Below are 17,343 nucleotides of genomic sequence, written 5' to 3' on the forward strand. Positions count from 1 at the left end.
ATACTCTTCTTGGGAAGCCACTGAGTGATCTCCTGAAATTACATTTATTCTCAATGAAAAATAACAAGTCTTTTAGTAAGCTAATAATTGTCCTTTGCTGTTTGTATCATTAAGGAAACTGATCTGTTATTGCAAGCCGACCAATGGAGAGAATTATACAATAGTTTACAACCTAAGCTATTGCAGTAAATATACTGCAGTCTAAGTAGCAGAAACCCACGCTATAAAAACAACATCTGACTGCTGACATGGGACAATAGACTTACACTCAATGAGTGGTTAAAATCCAACTCAACAAACCTGAAGCTTATACTTACAAGAAATAATGATGGGTTAAATGATGCAACAGGTGGCTGCAAACAATCTCAGAGATCATGCAACTTGCTAAACCCTTTAATTATATGGCTTTCAAGTCAATTTAAATTATATGTCTGTGTGCCTGTATTCTCTAGTTACCTCTTAGTTCTGTTGTGCAACATTTAACAACAATGCATTTATTCAAATCAATTCTTTTAGGTAACAGCACCACTTAGTTCCTGACTTCACCATGGCCTTTTTTGAGTGTGGCTGCCCTTGATATCAAGCCAACACTTCACCAATTGTGGCATCAAGAAAGCAATAGGACGATTAAATACATGGGGAAGCTGTCTGCTAGATTGAAACATACTTAGCACAAAGGAAGATTGTCCACTTCAGTCCCAAGACATTTCTGCAGGGCTTCCCCAGGGCAGTACTCTTGGTGCAAGAGGGGCATGATGGGAATTTCACTCAGCTACCCCTCCAGAGTCCCAGGCTAATGTTGTGATACATATTTAAAATTTATTTGAATTTTAATTTGGCTGATGATGAAATTTGAATTCAGTAAAGTCTGGAATTAGAAGTGAGTCTGATGTTGTCCATGTAGGCAGAGTTTATTAAAATAAGACAGGGTCTGATCAAAGTAGACTGGAAAAAGCTATTTGTATGTAAATTCAAAGCATAACAGTGGGATATGCTCAAAAAAGGAATTGGAAAGAGCACAGGCCAATCTTTAAGGTGAAATGGAGCAACAATAAGCCCAGAGACACCTGGATTATTCAAGAGGCATGTGCAATAGTTTCAAAGGGAGAAAATTAATGGAGGAGCTAGTGGAGTATAGAAAGTGCAGGTCAGAAAGCTTAAAAAAAAACATTGGGAGAGTAACAAGTGGCCATGAAAATTTATGGTGAGAACAATTAGGAAGAATCCCAAAATAGTCCATTAGTATATCAAGGGGAAGTGAATAATCAGGGAAAGAGTAGGACTTATGAGGGACAAAGTGGGCAATTATGCATGGAACTAAAGTAGAGTGTCAGGTGAGTACTTCATAGCTGACCTCACTCAGGAGAACGAGGCGATAGATACTGAATTTGGGAAGATGGACTGTGAGGTTCTTGAACAATTTACCAGAGAGAGTGAGTAGACATTGGAGGTTTTCGCAAGTTTAAAAGAGGACAAATCCCCAGGTCCAGATGCACAGCAGTACTTACCAAAACTCCTTCAATAGCACCTTCTAAACCCGCCATCTCTACCACCTTGACGGACAAAAACAGCTGACTCCAATATTCCTTTTCAGTTCCTTCTCAAACACCTGCCATGCCCTCCTTAGCAGCACTAATGTTGAAGAAATTTTCTGGACTCTGACCTTGACATTGACAAGATTTATTGCATGATATCATGGGGAGCACACCATTCCTTAGTATAGCTAGATGTATCTCCAAAGTGCTTCCCAATCACCGCGGATTTACATAGCACAAAAGATGCTGAGCTGGTAGTTTCTCAGGATTGTATGTAACAAACTATTGTTCTCAGACCTTGTGTCCATGCACACTCCAGATGCTCCATTCACGCATTGATAACGTTTGGCTGATTAGTGTTTTCTGCAGATAAACAGTTCATGAATTATGTGATAAAAGCAGAAGTTATGTGGTTGTTAAAGAATGTTCTAGCAGGCTAGGGTCACCCAGCACAAGAGGACAAGCCAGGTGAGAGCAACACCATGATTGACCAACATCTCTGCAAACCAACAGTTCAGCAAAACAGCTTCAACAACCATATAGACTCTCCCTCACCACACAGACTACAACAGTTCAAGAAGTCAGTGCACCATCAGCTGCTCAACAGTTTCTTTTTAAATTCAGTCATTGGATGTGGGCATCACAGGTCAGGCTCACATTTCCTACTTATCCCTAATTGCCCAAAAGACAGTTAAGAGGTAACACATTGCTGTGGGTTGGGGGTCATGTGTAGGCCAGACCAGTTAAGGATGGTAATACCCTTCCCTAAAGGACATTAGTGAACCTGATAGATTTTATCTGACAATCAACAAGGGATTCATGGTCATCATTGGACTCCTAATTCTGATTTTTTATTGAATTCAAATTCCACCATCTGTCACGGCAGGATTTGAACCCAGGTTTCCAGGACATTACCTTGATCTCTGGATTAATAATCTAGTGACAATGCCAGTAGACCATCACCGCCCTACTAAGGATGGCTAATAAATTCTGGATCTGTCAGCAAAGACCTCCCCTTCTTTTTATTCTTTTATAGGCTGTCAAGATGGCATGTAACATCCAACTAGAGATATTTTGCAAATGTTTCAGCACTACCTTTTACTCAGATGTGTTGGGCTCCCTGAAGATGAGGTAATTTGCGAAATCTCCTCCTCCTCCTAACTGTTGGATATCTAGGGATGGTAATGGTGATGTTTTGGGCTTTATTTGAAAGGTATAATTTAATAAATATATCTATGCCAGGTTGTTAACTAATCTTTGAGACAGCTCTTCCAATGTTGGCATTAGCCCCAAGTATTTACCAGTGTTTTTTTTTCTGGTGTCTTAGTTGATGCAGGGTTTGCCCCGTAGTTCTAATCCTGTTTTGATATTGTAATAATTTTCCACAACTGAGCAGGTTGTTAAACAAATTCAGAGGCTATTTAATAATTAACTCCATTGCTATGGATCTAATGTCACACCTAAGCCAGTCTTGCTAAAGGTAGCAGATTTCCTGCTCCATAGGAACTTGGAGAACCAGACAGGTTTTTACAATAATTGATAGAAGTTCCTTGGTCACCATCACTGAGGCTAACTTTTTTGTAATTGAAAAAGGTTTTTATATTTTACAATATTATAAAAAGTCAAAAGGTAGTATCACAATCTCATGTTATGAAAACATTAAGAATAAACTACCTATTACACCACAAAACAAACCAAAACTTATCGCAAAGGTACAGAACAACTTTCCATGTTACAATTCAATAAACAATTGAACTTAGCAAATTAGTTTAAATTAGCTTAAATTATACTAACAACTTAGGTCAAATTAGATAAAATCAACTTAAATTAAATTAAATTAAATTAAATTAAACCACCCGTACATGCCGACTGAGGTTCCCATCCACAGGAGAATCAATTATTCTACCCATATTTATTCAAGCTTCTAATGCACCCCCCCAGCCATCTCCCCCCCCCCCCCCAACCCCCCAACCCCCAAGGTCCCCCGGACCGCCAAATCTGGCCGTCATGGCTATATAAAGACCCTGATTAATATGGCTGATAGGTCTATGTCTACATGATCCAAAAATTGGGACGCCATGTCTTACAGAATAGCTCTATTTTCTGGCACACAACCTTCATAAGCAAATCCAGAGGAATGTGCTCCAACACTAATCTACGCCACCCCATGCGACCTGAGAGGGTTTTTCTGAGGTCCAGCTCATTAAAGTGTTCTTCCTTGCAAAATACATGAGAATGTTGAATAATCTCTTCCCATGTTCATCTAGTGAAGGCAGATTCGGCAGTCCCAAAAGAAGGGACACCAGATCCACCTTAACTTCAATTCCCAGGATCTCCTCTACCTCATTCGTTATGGCATCCCAGTACCTATGGATCTTGTGACCTGACCACAGACAATGTGTAAGGGTGCCAGTGCTTGTTTTACATTTAGGGCACCCTGGAGATATGCCTTTCTTGATTTTTGCTGATCACTCCAGGGCCATATATGCTCTGTGGAGAATCTTCAATTGCATGGCCTGTACTTTATGGCATATTGAGATCTTTTTCACATTCTCCCATATGTCTTCCCATGTTTCAGATGAGATTTCTACTTCTAGTTCCTGACTCCAGACTCTGTAGAGTCCTTCCATATCTTCCAAGGTGCCACCTGTCAGTAAATGGTATAGGATACTGACTGAAAGCATGCCTGTGCACCGAAGCACTCTTCTTTCCATGTCGGATTTGTAAGGCTGAGCTAAAAGCGTGATCCTTCTCTGTGCATAATCCCTAATCTGAAAATAATGGAAGAAGTCCTGACTAGGTAGCCCATATTTGTAACTCAGCTGGTCAAAATATGCGTGACTTCTCCCTCAAATCGGTTGCCCAAACAAGAGACTCCCTTGACCTCACATGCCTTAAAGCCGGAATCTATTATGCAGGATACCCTCGCCCTGCTGCAACATCCTCCACACTTTAACCATGTCATCATAATTGGATTTCTACAATGCCCAGCAACAGATTTCATCCTATCCATAAACAGCAAATTAAGGAGGGGACACCTTGGCTGGGGGACCTCGATGTCAAACCATATTGACCTCAGATCCTTCCACACCTAGTCACTCACATAGGACAATGAGGCGCTTATTTGGTAATGTTGTGGAGAAAATATAAAGAATCATCAGGAGACACAGAGAGTTCCTCAAGAAGTAGATCTTTTATTTGCAAACAAAAAACCGTGACACTGAGAAAGCAGATTCTCGAATGCCTCACGATCCTCAGGGTTCGTGGATTTTTATACCATTTTTTATCATGTTTCTGTTAGCTTATCAGCATTTCCGACTATTTTAATCAAAGTACCTCACTCTAGCTACTCAATAACTAGTGATGTTAGTTCCCATTATCTCTTTAGTTGTACATTCTACTAATGTTATTCTATCATCACGGTTAGACATTTATTGCTAATTCTGCTATCGTGATCTTCCATCCCAGACTAACCTATCATGATAGATATTTAGCTATTCCATCTATTACAATAGTCTCCTGTCTCAAGCTGACTCTACTAACTATTAATTAGATATTTTAATGTCATGTCCCAAATATTTATGGTCCCAATCCTGTCATAACAACACTTAACAGAGAAACTTGCTTCATTAGTTGTGTTATCTCATCTCGCTATAGTGACCTTTCAGCCATAACCTTACTCTGCTAATTGGTGTAAGAGCATTCCACTATTCTTATCCCATCCTGCCTTCCACAGACCACAGATTGCCAGTGGTCTTCATGCTTTAACCCTTCCCATGCTTTTATGTTCTTTATTTCCCAAAGTATCGCTTAAAGTCTGGGAGATCAACCCCTCCATGCCCTTTGGGAGTTGTAACTTGGTGAATTTCATAACAGAGTGCCTACAACACCAAATGAAGGATCCAAGTCAGCCATTGAGCCTCTGTAGCATTTATCTGGACCGCAACAACTGGAGCATTCTCATGGGGTACAGCAGTCGGGGAAGAACGTTCATTTTAATCAGGGCTATTCGGCCTAACCATGATATTGGTAACTACTCCTAACGCTGAAACTCTTGTTTAATCCTTTCAAACAATTGCACAACATTTAGCTCTCTGCAGCTGGTGGAGAGAGGAGGTAATAAAAATACCCAAGTAAAGAAAATCTTTTTGTGACCACCAGAAAGGAAATTGTGTGTCGTCGTCTACCTCAGGTATTCCCGCCAAGCCCCACACAGGCATGCTTCCAATTTTGTAAAATTAATTTTATAACACAAGAAAATGCTGAATAAATTAACCTTTTATATTAACCAGGGTACAGACTTTTCTGGGTTAGCCAAAAAGAGAAGAACATTATCAGCATAAAGAGAGTAATTTTGTACTCTCCCATTGCTAACTTTGGGGCAACTATTTTAGATTCTTCTGAATAGCTAATGCCAACAGTTCGATTACTACAGTGAATAGCAGCAGCGAGAGAGGATACCCTTGTTAGTTGCCTCTGCCAATGCTAAAACTATCTGATTTTACGATGTTAGTAAGGACCACCGCCATAGGGTTGTTCTACAGCATTGCCACTCACCCAAGGCCAAAACGTTCTAGGATACAGCAACTCCACCAGGTCAAATGCCTTTTCTGTGTGCAAGGAGACCACCAAGCCCAGAACTGACCTCTGCTGATGTACCTGTACTATATTCAGCACTCTCTCAATATTATTGGAAGAGCTACAACCCTTAACAAAACCTGTATGGTCTTCCCTTATGATAGTGGACAGTACCTTCTCCAACCTCAAAGCTAACATCTTAGACAGGATTTTAAAATCTACATTTAACCTTACGATACGAGGCACAGTCCTCAGGATCTTTCACTCTCTTTAGAATAAGAGAGATATTGACCTCCCTAAGAGAGGTCAGAAGGCAGCCGTGGCTGTATGGGTGGTTGTATATACACAATATTTGCTCAGCCAACATGTTTATGAAATCCTTGTAGAACTCGCTCAGAAACCCCTTTGGACCAGGTGCCTTGCCATTTTGGAGCTGCCTTTCTGCCTCTTGTATCTCCTGTATTGTTAAGGGTGCATTCAAAAGAGAGGTTTGCTCTGCATTTATGCCTGGGAGGTCCAGATTCTCAAAAAAGGATTCCATCCTTGCTACTTCATCCTCACAATTATCTAACCGGTATAACTCTGAGTAAAATTTCCTGCATATTGCATTAATCCTTTTAGACTCGTGAGTGATAGTATCAGTTCTCTCCATAACAGATACAATGGACGGTGGGACACTTCTCTTCCTGGCCAAATATGCCAGGTATCTACCTGGCTCATCACTGTATTCAAATAACCTTTGTTTCACATAGGAGACCTCTCTCTTCACTGCCTGGGTAAGTGCTGAGTATGAAATAATTAATACCCTTTAATAAACATTGGTGGTCTTCCAAATCATTGATGGGTTACAGGCCGTACCCAAGGTAATGTCCCAAAAGGCCTAAACTCCCTTCTGAAGTAGTCTTTTTGCTATCCTTCAAAAGAAATAGATCCATGTGCCACGCATCTATTCCATTACCTCTAATCTTGACATCCAAGTTCACTGCCACATGGTCTGGAATGGCTATATTCCCAATCCTGCAAAATAACACCGAATCCAGACAGATTGATGGAATAAAGAACATATCAATTCTTGTGTGACACTTGTGTGGGTTGGAGTAAAGGGTAAAATCCCTACCATTAGGGTGGAGACATCTCCAAACATCCACCAACCCCAGCTCCCCATATAAGTCCACCAACTGTCTGGATTGCAGAGAGATACCTGAAACACCCCTTGGCATCCTGTCTACCTTGGGGTCCATTGGATGGTTGAAGCCATCAATTCAGAGAATGCATCAATTAAGAATTTAAGGAGGTGCACCAGGAGGGGGGGAGCAACAGATGTTCAGGTTGCCATATTGTTCCTGGTGTATTAAGGCCTTGAGGGTAATGAATCTTCCATGTTCATCCTTAATTTGATCTATTATCTGAAATGGGAGGTTCCTCTGTACTAGTATGGCCACTGCTTTTAGAATTGAAAGAGGAAAATAATACCCTACCAAACTCTCCCTGCTGTAATTTAATTGTTCCTTGTAGCAGGATGCTGTCAATCCTCTCCTTTCTGAGTTTTGAGAGCACCTTCTTTCTTTTTGATTGGGGAATGACTTCCCTTTACATTCCAGGTGAACCATCTAAACAAACCACTTGCCATAACTGTCTAAAGTGGCCCACTGCCCCCGAAAGGGGAAGAAGCTTAGTCATGGTGCGCCAAGTGGAAAAAAACAGGATTTATAAAATTTAAAAACTACCATGACAGATACTATAAAAACTAAAAAAAACTAACCACTACTCTTAAATTAAGCAAGCAAACAAACAAATGAACAAACATCAAATAACTGGAGATTGTCCCTCTCACCAATAGGGGCCACTCATCCCAATCCCTATTACCATCATGGTTCCTTCCAGCTAAAGCTGTGTCCCATACTCAAGCACTACAGAGACAAAGGAAACCTATTATTTGCACACATGAAAAATTAAAAGTGGACACCCAACCCTTCCCCTCCAATATTCACCCCCTTTGTCTTTAATAAAAGAGATTACCACCCCACATCCAGAGGAATCAAGGGAATAACAGGAATTCATGAAAAAAGGGAAGTTTACATCAAAGCAATGTGATACATATAAAACCAAAAACCAAGACAGTAAAGGGTATATCATAGTTTTTTTTCTGACCCAGACCATCTATTTCAAAGAGTCTAGAAAATCCCTTGCTTTCTCTGAGTCAAGCTGTAAACAGACCCTCCATGGTTGAAGCGCAGTAGAATGCCAGGTACCTTGTAGAATATTGATATTCAGGTCTCTCAACCTCTTCCTGACTTCATCAGAAGATTTCCATTCTTGATTACAACCCCAAAGGAGAGTTGAAAGTACATAATTCTTGACCCCTTGTACATCAGGGCCTATGAGTCTTTTCCCAGTCTTCTGGAGGTTTCCATTATCATTTGTTTCTCCTGTAATACTGGAGTTGTACTAGGACCGGGTGGGGCCGCTGATCCGACCTGGACCTGCACATCGCGATCCAGTTGGCCCAGACCCGGACCCACCTCGACTTCCAGCCCCAAAAGCTGCAGCAGCCACTGCTCCAGGAGGCTGACCAGGTCCTCACCTTCTTCAAGTTCCAGGAACCCGATTATCCACAAGTTCTTCCTTTGACCTTGATTCACAAGGTTGTCAGCCTTTCCAGCAGGACCTGAACCTGGCTTTCCAGCATTCGGATCCTCCCCTCCAAATTCTCAGCTGCAGTCTCTGATGCCATGGTCTTTTGTTTGATCGCCTCGATGCGTCACTCAAGCATTTGGATCTCCTGCTCATGCTTTTGCAGCATGGCAGAGATCGGTCCCAACACTGACTCGATTTTCTCTTGGAGTGTGAAAAACTCCGTGACTAAGTTAATTGGGTTCAAAAGCACCACTGTGGGAGTTGGGACCACGGCTCTGCCTGGCACTGCAGGGTAGTGGCCTGGTTGCTGAGACCCTCGCATTTCCTTTCCTTTATTTGTCTCCATCTTCTTCCCAAAACATTAGGATCAAAATTTAAAAGGTTCTAGAGATTTTGTTTTGCTTTATTTTCCCAATTTGTCTAAGAGATAGCTGTTGAGGGGAGGAGCGGTAAATGCACCACTTTATTTGGGTTATGGTGAGCCCAGCACAGCAGACCTATCAGATCGCCACCATCTTGTATCCCCCTAGACTAAGTTTTGACATGACAGCAGAACATGACCGCAAATTACTTGCATTACCTTTCAAGTGCAATATGTTTATTTTATAAGAGGGACATGCCAGCCAAAAGGTGGTTGAAAATATTAGTTCAGTGACATGAAACATTTCTGTTTGAATTACACTGGGTCTTCACAGAGCTATAGAATACTGCACCTAAAGAATACCAAGTGAATATTAGTCAGCTACACTTCAAAGGGAGAGATGTCATAGAAAATGAATGATGATCTCTCTGTAGTTACATAAATAATGATGGACTGATTATTCCCTCTCAACATAAACTATCCCCTCTAGGTTATGTCCCAGACTGTAAACATCATATGAGTTCAAAGAAAGACATGCTTGAGTTATTACTCTTCCAGAATAATACACAGAAGAGAGTTAAAAACTGTACTGCAGTGCTTGGTTTTTGTGTGCTAGAGTGCTGGTGTGCTAGTGGGCTGAAAATGTGTTGCTGGAAAAGTGCAGCAGGTCAGGCAGCATCCAAGGAACAGGAAATTCGACATTACAGGCACAAACCCTTCATTAGGAATGAGGAAAGCGTGTGTGATCCTTTGCAAGTTTGTGAGAGTGTTGTCCTGAGCTGGGGTAGGGCTGACTGCAGGGAATGTAGGTAGCGACACATGGCTGCAAGGGTGGAGAGGAGGATCCAGAGGGAGGTCTGTTGCTGGAGGCTGCTCCTTTGCAAGTTTGTGAAAATGTCACACACACTTTCCTCATTCCTAATGAAGGATTTATGCTCGAAATGTCGAATCTCCTGTTCCTTGGATGCTGCCTGACCTGCTGCGCTTTTCCAGCAACACATTTTCGGCTCTGATACTCCAGCATCTGCAGACCTCACTTTCTCCTAGTGGGCTATCTTGTTAAGTTCCCACCTTGTTAAAGTATCCTGTGAAGGGATGCATTTGAGATCTTCCACTGGTGAATGCAGGTAAAAGGAAAGGATGTCTCAATGCTTGTTGAAACAGTCATGTCAGCAAAGTTACTGATGAAGAAAATAGGACCAGTCCCTTTCAGATAACTACAAAATGAAGAATCACCAGACAACTACTCAGCTGCCAAGTTCGGAGTTATCAGAATGACCCACCTTAATGGCCACAGTGTTTCATAATCCATTCATCAAGGACAAGCAAACCAAGCTCATATTTGTTTTTACATTTAGTTTTTGTATTCACTCCTCATTTCTAATCTGTGTGCATGTGTGTCGCATTCCATTACCATTTCTCTCATTTTGCATGTTTGTTTTCTTCTTTAACTCCACAAAGCCTCATTAAATTGGCTTCTTTTAAAACTTAAATATGTTTGGGGTTGGAAAAGATACCCATGAGGAAAGAGTCCTGTTTAAATTAACCTTGTTGTAAGCAAGGTCAGAAGTCACATGACATCAGGTTACAGTCCACCAGGAACAAAGTAGTGGTGCTCCGAAAGCATGTGATTTCAAATAAACCTGTGGGACTATAACCGGGTGGTGAGTGACTTCTGACTTTGTCCACCCCAATCCAACACTGGCACCTCCATGTCATAGCTATTATCGTGACCAATCAAGGGAGGTATTCCATTTGGAATTGTACCAAATTTGGGAACTTTGGCTGGGGACCAAATGTCACACTTTCAGCTCCAGGTTTTAATCATGAACTGAATATAAATTTCATTGTAGTGATATTCCTAAAGCATTAGTTTGAGTGTCCAGATTGCTAGTCCAGTAATGACAGCACTTTACTGCCTTCCCAACAAACCAATGCGTGAGCGAACAAAAAAGTTAGCAATATCTGTCACTGTTACTAAGGTGATATCGCAATGTGGCAATCTTCCTTTCAAGAAAATTATATAATTGCACTATTTGTAACCAACCAGCTAAGCAGAAAGAAAGATCAGTTTGCTGGAAAATCTATGTGTTTCCCTTTCTAAGTTCCGCAACACAATAAAACCAGTCAAGCTTCATAAACATGGCAACACTTATATAACCCTGCCAGGTGTTCTATTCAGTAATTTCCTTTTACTTAATAAACCAACTTGTTTATTTCTGTTGAGCACAGCTTCATTTTCATCAACTCTCATGGGAGTTTTTTGATTGTTTTGATATCTTACATTGCGGGGCAGGTAACTGAGATGAATCAGGTAAATGAGTTGACTGGGATGTGATGAAGCTGCATGCCTAAATCATCATTCTATTTTAGATGAGGCATTAAACCAAAGTTATATGCCCTTTCGAGAGAGACTTGTTCGATGAAGAGTAAGAGATACCTTCCCACTCTTCAATCCAGAATTTAGGGACAGTGCAGACTCAAAGGGCTGCAGGGCTTTTTTTCTGAACTGTAAATCTCTATGATTCCAGTGTTGAAATGGATTAAAAATAGCTACAGGGCTGTGAGACTGTAAGAGCTAAACAAACTCAATGAAAGTTCAACAACACTTGGTCAGACAAAACAATTGGTCTTTATTAACAAGGAAGCTGCATGCAGAGTGGCTGAGCTTGGAAAAGAGAGAGAGTTGATTACGGCTCTGAGTCTCTCTCACAAGTTCGTGTTTACAGAGAGAGAATCAGGAATCTTTATAATTAAAACTTATCAATAGCTATCAATAACTATCATGAGAGGCTAGTCATCCATTGGACCGGTATATTGAATTACGATCGGTGTTATTACTGCTGGTTTATCATGCTGTCTTCCCAAAACCTTTTGCCACATTCGTCATCTCACAATCTTGTCCTTGTTGGGAGTTCAGAGAATTTTGTGGAATGTCTTTATTTGGGCTTAGTCAGTATCCCAGAATTTATTGGAGCCAGCCGAATGAAGCTCCGCCAAAGTCTACCAAGGTTAAAGAATATATGTGGACTTAGCTGATTTCAAGTCCTGCTGAGGTTATCAATACTTTTGAACTTTGTTATAGCCTTAATCTGTGTTGTGTTATAACCAGGGGTTGGTCAGTTTTCCCACCACAACTACCTGTTTCATACAATTCCGCACTAGGACTCCATGATTTGAAGATGCTGACGTTGGACTGAGGTGGACAAAGTTAAAAATCACACAACACCAGGTTATAGTCCAACAGGTTTATTTGGAAGACGTAGTTTTCGGAGCGCTGCTTCTTCATCCACCTGATGAAGGAACAGCGCTCCAAAGGCTAGTGCTTCCAAATAAACCTATAACACTAGGACACAATATTTATACTTCAACCAGCAAATCTAACAAACAATTCAATCAGCCATTAGCACATTGTTGCTTGTATTCATTTTCTGTGTGAAAACTTGTTGCTCCATTTTATTTGATTTGATTTATTATCATGTGTACTCAAATACAGGAGTGCAGGAGTACAGTGAAAAGTGTACAATGTCACCACACATGGTGTTGTCTTAGGTATAAAGGTCTCGAAGTACAAAACTTCAGTACAAGAAGTAACATAGAGAAACACAGTTAAAACTAAAGCAATACCATTATTCTTCAGATAAGAAGAAAAATAAAGAAATGACGTTAGATGTTCACATTAAAGTAAAGGAATAAAGGTGATAGTTTCCTTCCATTGTCCAAGTGACTGTTATGTGCTTTGGGATGTCCTGAAGTTATGAGAATACTAAAAACATATAAATATTTGTGATTCTCTCCATGGTTGGATTCTATTGTCCTTATGGAGACAAAGCATTATTGGTTCTCCATACCATAGACAAAATGTCAACCAAGGCAGCTGATTACAGAATCTAAGTAAAAGGCAAGTTTTCCCTTAATAACTCAACAAGATCACTTTGAGAGTGGAAACATTGGGGTTAATATTCCCAACCCCTGAACTACAAGGCAAGTGGTAAGGAAGTTGGAAAGCTCAGATGAGGTGCCCAGCAAGCAACTTCTCGATGCTTAGAACAGAAAAATCACATTTTTTAACCAGGTTCTCACTAATAAATGGCAAGAGGTCTACTCACATGGACTATCACTCATTAACACTGAAAACAACAATGAAATTATTGGAGAATCTCCAGCAAGTCTGGCAGTTTCTGTGGAGAGAGAAACAGTCTTACCCTCTTGAGTCCAGTGTTACTCTTCTTCAGAACTTCCTTCAATTCCTTCACTGAGAGAGAAAAGAGAAAGGGAAATAGTCAAAGGGATTGCTACTAATAAGCCAGGAAAGACAAAATTGCTGAATGGGTGAAAACAGAAACAGTAAATACAGGAAGACAGGCTGATTGTGCTGGGAGCAACAGGCCTGGGGATGTGAGGATGGATAGCAATCATGGACAGAGGCATCAACTCTCTGCAGTAGTTAAATTCAATGCTGAGTCATGAGGGCTGTAAGGTGTATGACAATACTTTTCTTTAAGAGGTGTATTTGGTCCTATTATTTTTTATGGAAGAAAGGTTTTAAGGCAGAGGTACCAAGCAGCATATTCAGAGCCACTAGGGTAAACTGCTTGTGAGGCCTTTTTTTTTTAAAAGTTGGAACAATAAAAGCAGCCTGACTGGGTGAGGTTAAGGTTCCACTGAACCAAGATTTTAGTTTTTGTTTTTCATTAGGAGCAGTTGTTGGGTTTTGAAGTTCAGAGGAAGTTGCAGTCTATCTCTTCCTGCTACCTTCTCCCTCACTCAGGGTTTTCGCTTGATGTTTTTTCCTCCTGGACTAGAGAGCTGCCTGTGAGACAATCGATTTTTTTGAACTTGCCTTTTGCCATGGGTGTGTTTATGGGACGTAACAATTTTGGAACAGTTACTGTTTAGTAGTGAAATAATCTATTATTCTGTTAGGTTTTCCAACAGAGTTAAATTATTCTAATTGCTTCTTTCTTTTGTTGTATTTTAACTACAGGGTATGAATAAAGTGTGTTTTACTTTACAGTGAGTAGTTTGACCAACCAAATTGCATCTGGAACACAACACCTTACACTTAAATTTAAAATAAGAAAACATTACAGTCTAGACTATCTTCAGTACATATTTTGATGGGGTTTGGTCAGGTCCACTGCAGGCACCTGGGTGGAAGAGGAGGCATTATTCTTTTGTCTGCTTCCATTTTTTTCTCTCTCACCTGGGCACCATCTCTAATTTGATCATCTCAGCCATTCCCTCCAATCCTGACAATCACCTCTTCCCACTCCACTACTGCCATTGATATAAATACTTTCAATTCTCAATCACTTTCACTTGTGACAAGGGAGGATGGCATGGTGGCTCAGTGGTTAGCACTGCTGTCTCACCATGCCAGGGAACCAGGTTCAAATACAGCCTTAGGTTCTGTCTGTGTGGAGTTTGCACATTTTCCCCATGTCTGTGTGGGTTTCCTCCCCTAATCCAAAGATATGCAGGTTAGGTGGAATGGCTGTGCTAAATTGCCCATAGTGCTCAGGGATGTGTAGATTAGGTGAATTAGTCAGGGTAAGTATAGGGTAGGGGAATGGGTCTGGGTGGGTTACTCTTCGGAGGGTTGGTGTGGAAGTGTTGGGCTGAAAGGCCTGTTTCCACACTGTAGGGATTCTATGGATCAGTGGACTTAGAGCATTAACTCTGTTTTACTCTCCACAGCTGCTGCCAGACCTATTGAGTTTCTCCAGCAACATAGAACATAGAATATAGAACATTACAGCACAGTACAGGCCCTTTGGCCCTTGATGCTGCATCGACCTGTCATAACAATCTGAAGCCCATCTAACCTACACTATTCCATGTACATCTATATGCCTGTCCAATGACAACTTAAATGTACTTAAAGTTGGCGACTCTACTCCCGTTGCAGGCAAAGCATTCCATATCTTTACTACTCTCTGAGTAAAGAAACTACCTCTGACATCTGTCCTATATCTATCACCCCTCAATTTAAAGCTATGCCCCCTCGTGCTCGGCGTCACCATACTTAGAAAAAGGCTCTCCCTGTCTACCCTATCTAACCCTCTGATTATCTTATATGTCTCTATGAAGTCACCTCTCAACTTCTTCTCTCTAACCAAAATAGGCTCAAGTCCCTCAGCCTTTCCTTGTAAGACCTTCCTTCCATACCAGGCAACGTCCTAGTAAATCTCCTCTGCACACTTTCCAAAGATTCCACATCTTTCTTATAATGTGGTGACCAGAACAGTACACAATACGCCAAGTGCAGCCGCACCCGAGTTTTGCACAGCTGTAGCATAACCTCATGGTTCCAGAACTTGATCCCTCTATTGATAAAAGCTAAAACACTGTATGCCTTCTTAACAACTCTGTCAACCTGGGTGGCAACTTTCAAGAATCTGTGTACATGGACACCGAGATCTCTCTTTTCATCTACACTACTAAGAATCTTACCATTAGCCCAGTACTTTGCATACCTGCCCCTTCTACCAAAGTGAATCACCTCACATTTGTCCACATTTAACTCCATTTGCCACCCCTCAGCCCAGCTCTGCAGCTTATCTATGTCTCTCTGTAAGGAACAGGAGTAGGCCATTCAGCCCCTCGAGCCTGTTAGTTTTCTGTTTTTGATTAGGCCACTGAACCTCCACAGCTTTAATTGAAGTGGTACCTATTTGTTTTCAATCTTTCTTTTTTCATTCATTCATTCATGAGTTGAGCACATCACAAGCCAGGCTAGTATTTATTCCCCATCCCTGATTACTCACATGACAATTAAGAATCAATCACATTGCTGTGTTTCTGGAGTTACACGTAGACCAGACCTGGTAGGGTGGCACATTTCCTTTCCTGAAGGACATTAGTGAACCAAATGTGTTTCTCTGGCATTGACAAAGGTTTCATGGTCACCATTAGCCTCTTAATCCCAGATTTCTTTTCCATTGAATTCAAATTCGATTGTCTGCAGTGGCGGGATTCAAACTTTGTGTCTAGAACGTTACTTGGGTCTCTGGATTAATAGTCCAATGTTAATACCATGAGGCCATTTCCTCCCCTATCTGTTAATCCATTCATTAAAAATAAAAACACTCAAAATACATTGGCTACAGAATTACTTCACCAAAGATAGTAGAGCTTTGACATGTGTCAGCTGTGGCTCTCTGAGCAACACCCTCACAGCTGGACCAGTGGGTTCAAGTCTGACAAGTCACAATCAAGGACTTAAACACAACAATCAAAGCTGATATTCCAGTTTACAGCATCATGCGATATTGAAAAAGCCTTATGGCCCACCAAGTCTACACTTCTGCAGGAGTACCAAAAGTCATATTCTGAAATTGTGAAACTCAATATTCAGTCCTAAAGGCTGTCAAATGGCCGAAACAGGAACTAAGATGTTGTTTCTCCAGCTTGCGTTGCACTGATTGCTGAGCACAGCTCCTGTTAAGCTGAATTGTATTCACATCACAAAAACAGCCATTGCTAGAGAAGCTCAGCAGTTCCGGCAGCATCTGTAGAAAGAAAGAAACATTTTGAGTCCAGTGACTCCTCACCAGAATGTATTCACAGTAAGCTATTTTCTACAGGCTAAATCACATTCTAATTCACTTGCAAATGAGGTAATTCACAGAAACAGAAAGATCATAAGAAGGCTATTTATAACACACACAATTCAGACTTCAGTTTAAAATAATTTGTTTTTTTTAACTTTGCAGCCTCTGGTAAAATCTTGAAAGTACAAATCTCCAGTGGTCAATAATAAAACTGTACACATGCTTTTTGCATACTGCCTCAGATATGGTTCAAAGGGCAACTTTCATGTCTCTGCATGAAAAGGCTGCAAGATCCAAGTTCCACTCCACAGCTCTAGGCACATCATCTAGTCTGTCGAGTCACCATTCTGGTGAGACATAAAAGATCATGAGGAATTCATCTGGGTAAGAACAGCACTGACATCACCAATATTTATCTTTTAGACATTGTGAAAAATATAAATTGCCTGCTGTCCTCAAGACTGTTGTGTCTCCTAAAGTAGAGCCTTGAGACAAAAGGATGTCATTCACCCATCAAGTCTACGTCAGCTCAGTGTAGAACAACCCAATCAGACTCATTTCTCCACTCCACTTTTATGTTTACAGAGGGTTCCAACAGCAAACGGCCAACTTACGAGCATTCATATTTATGAATGTGATCCCATGCAAGGTAGCATTAATATTAATTAATTTTAAT

This window comes from Hemiscyllium ocellatum, chromosome 11, assembly GCF_020745735.1.
Source record: "Hemiscyllium ocellatum isolate sHemOce1 chromosome 11, sHemOce1.pat.X.cur, whole genome shotgun sequence".
NCBI classification, from domain to species: Eukaryota; Metazoa; Chordata; class Chondrichthyes; order Orectolobiformes; family Hemiscylliidae; genus Hemiscyllium; species Hemiscyllium ocellatum.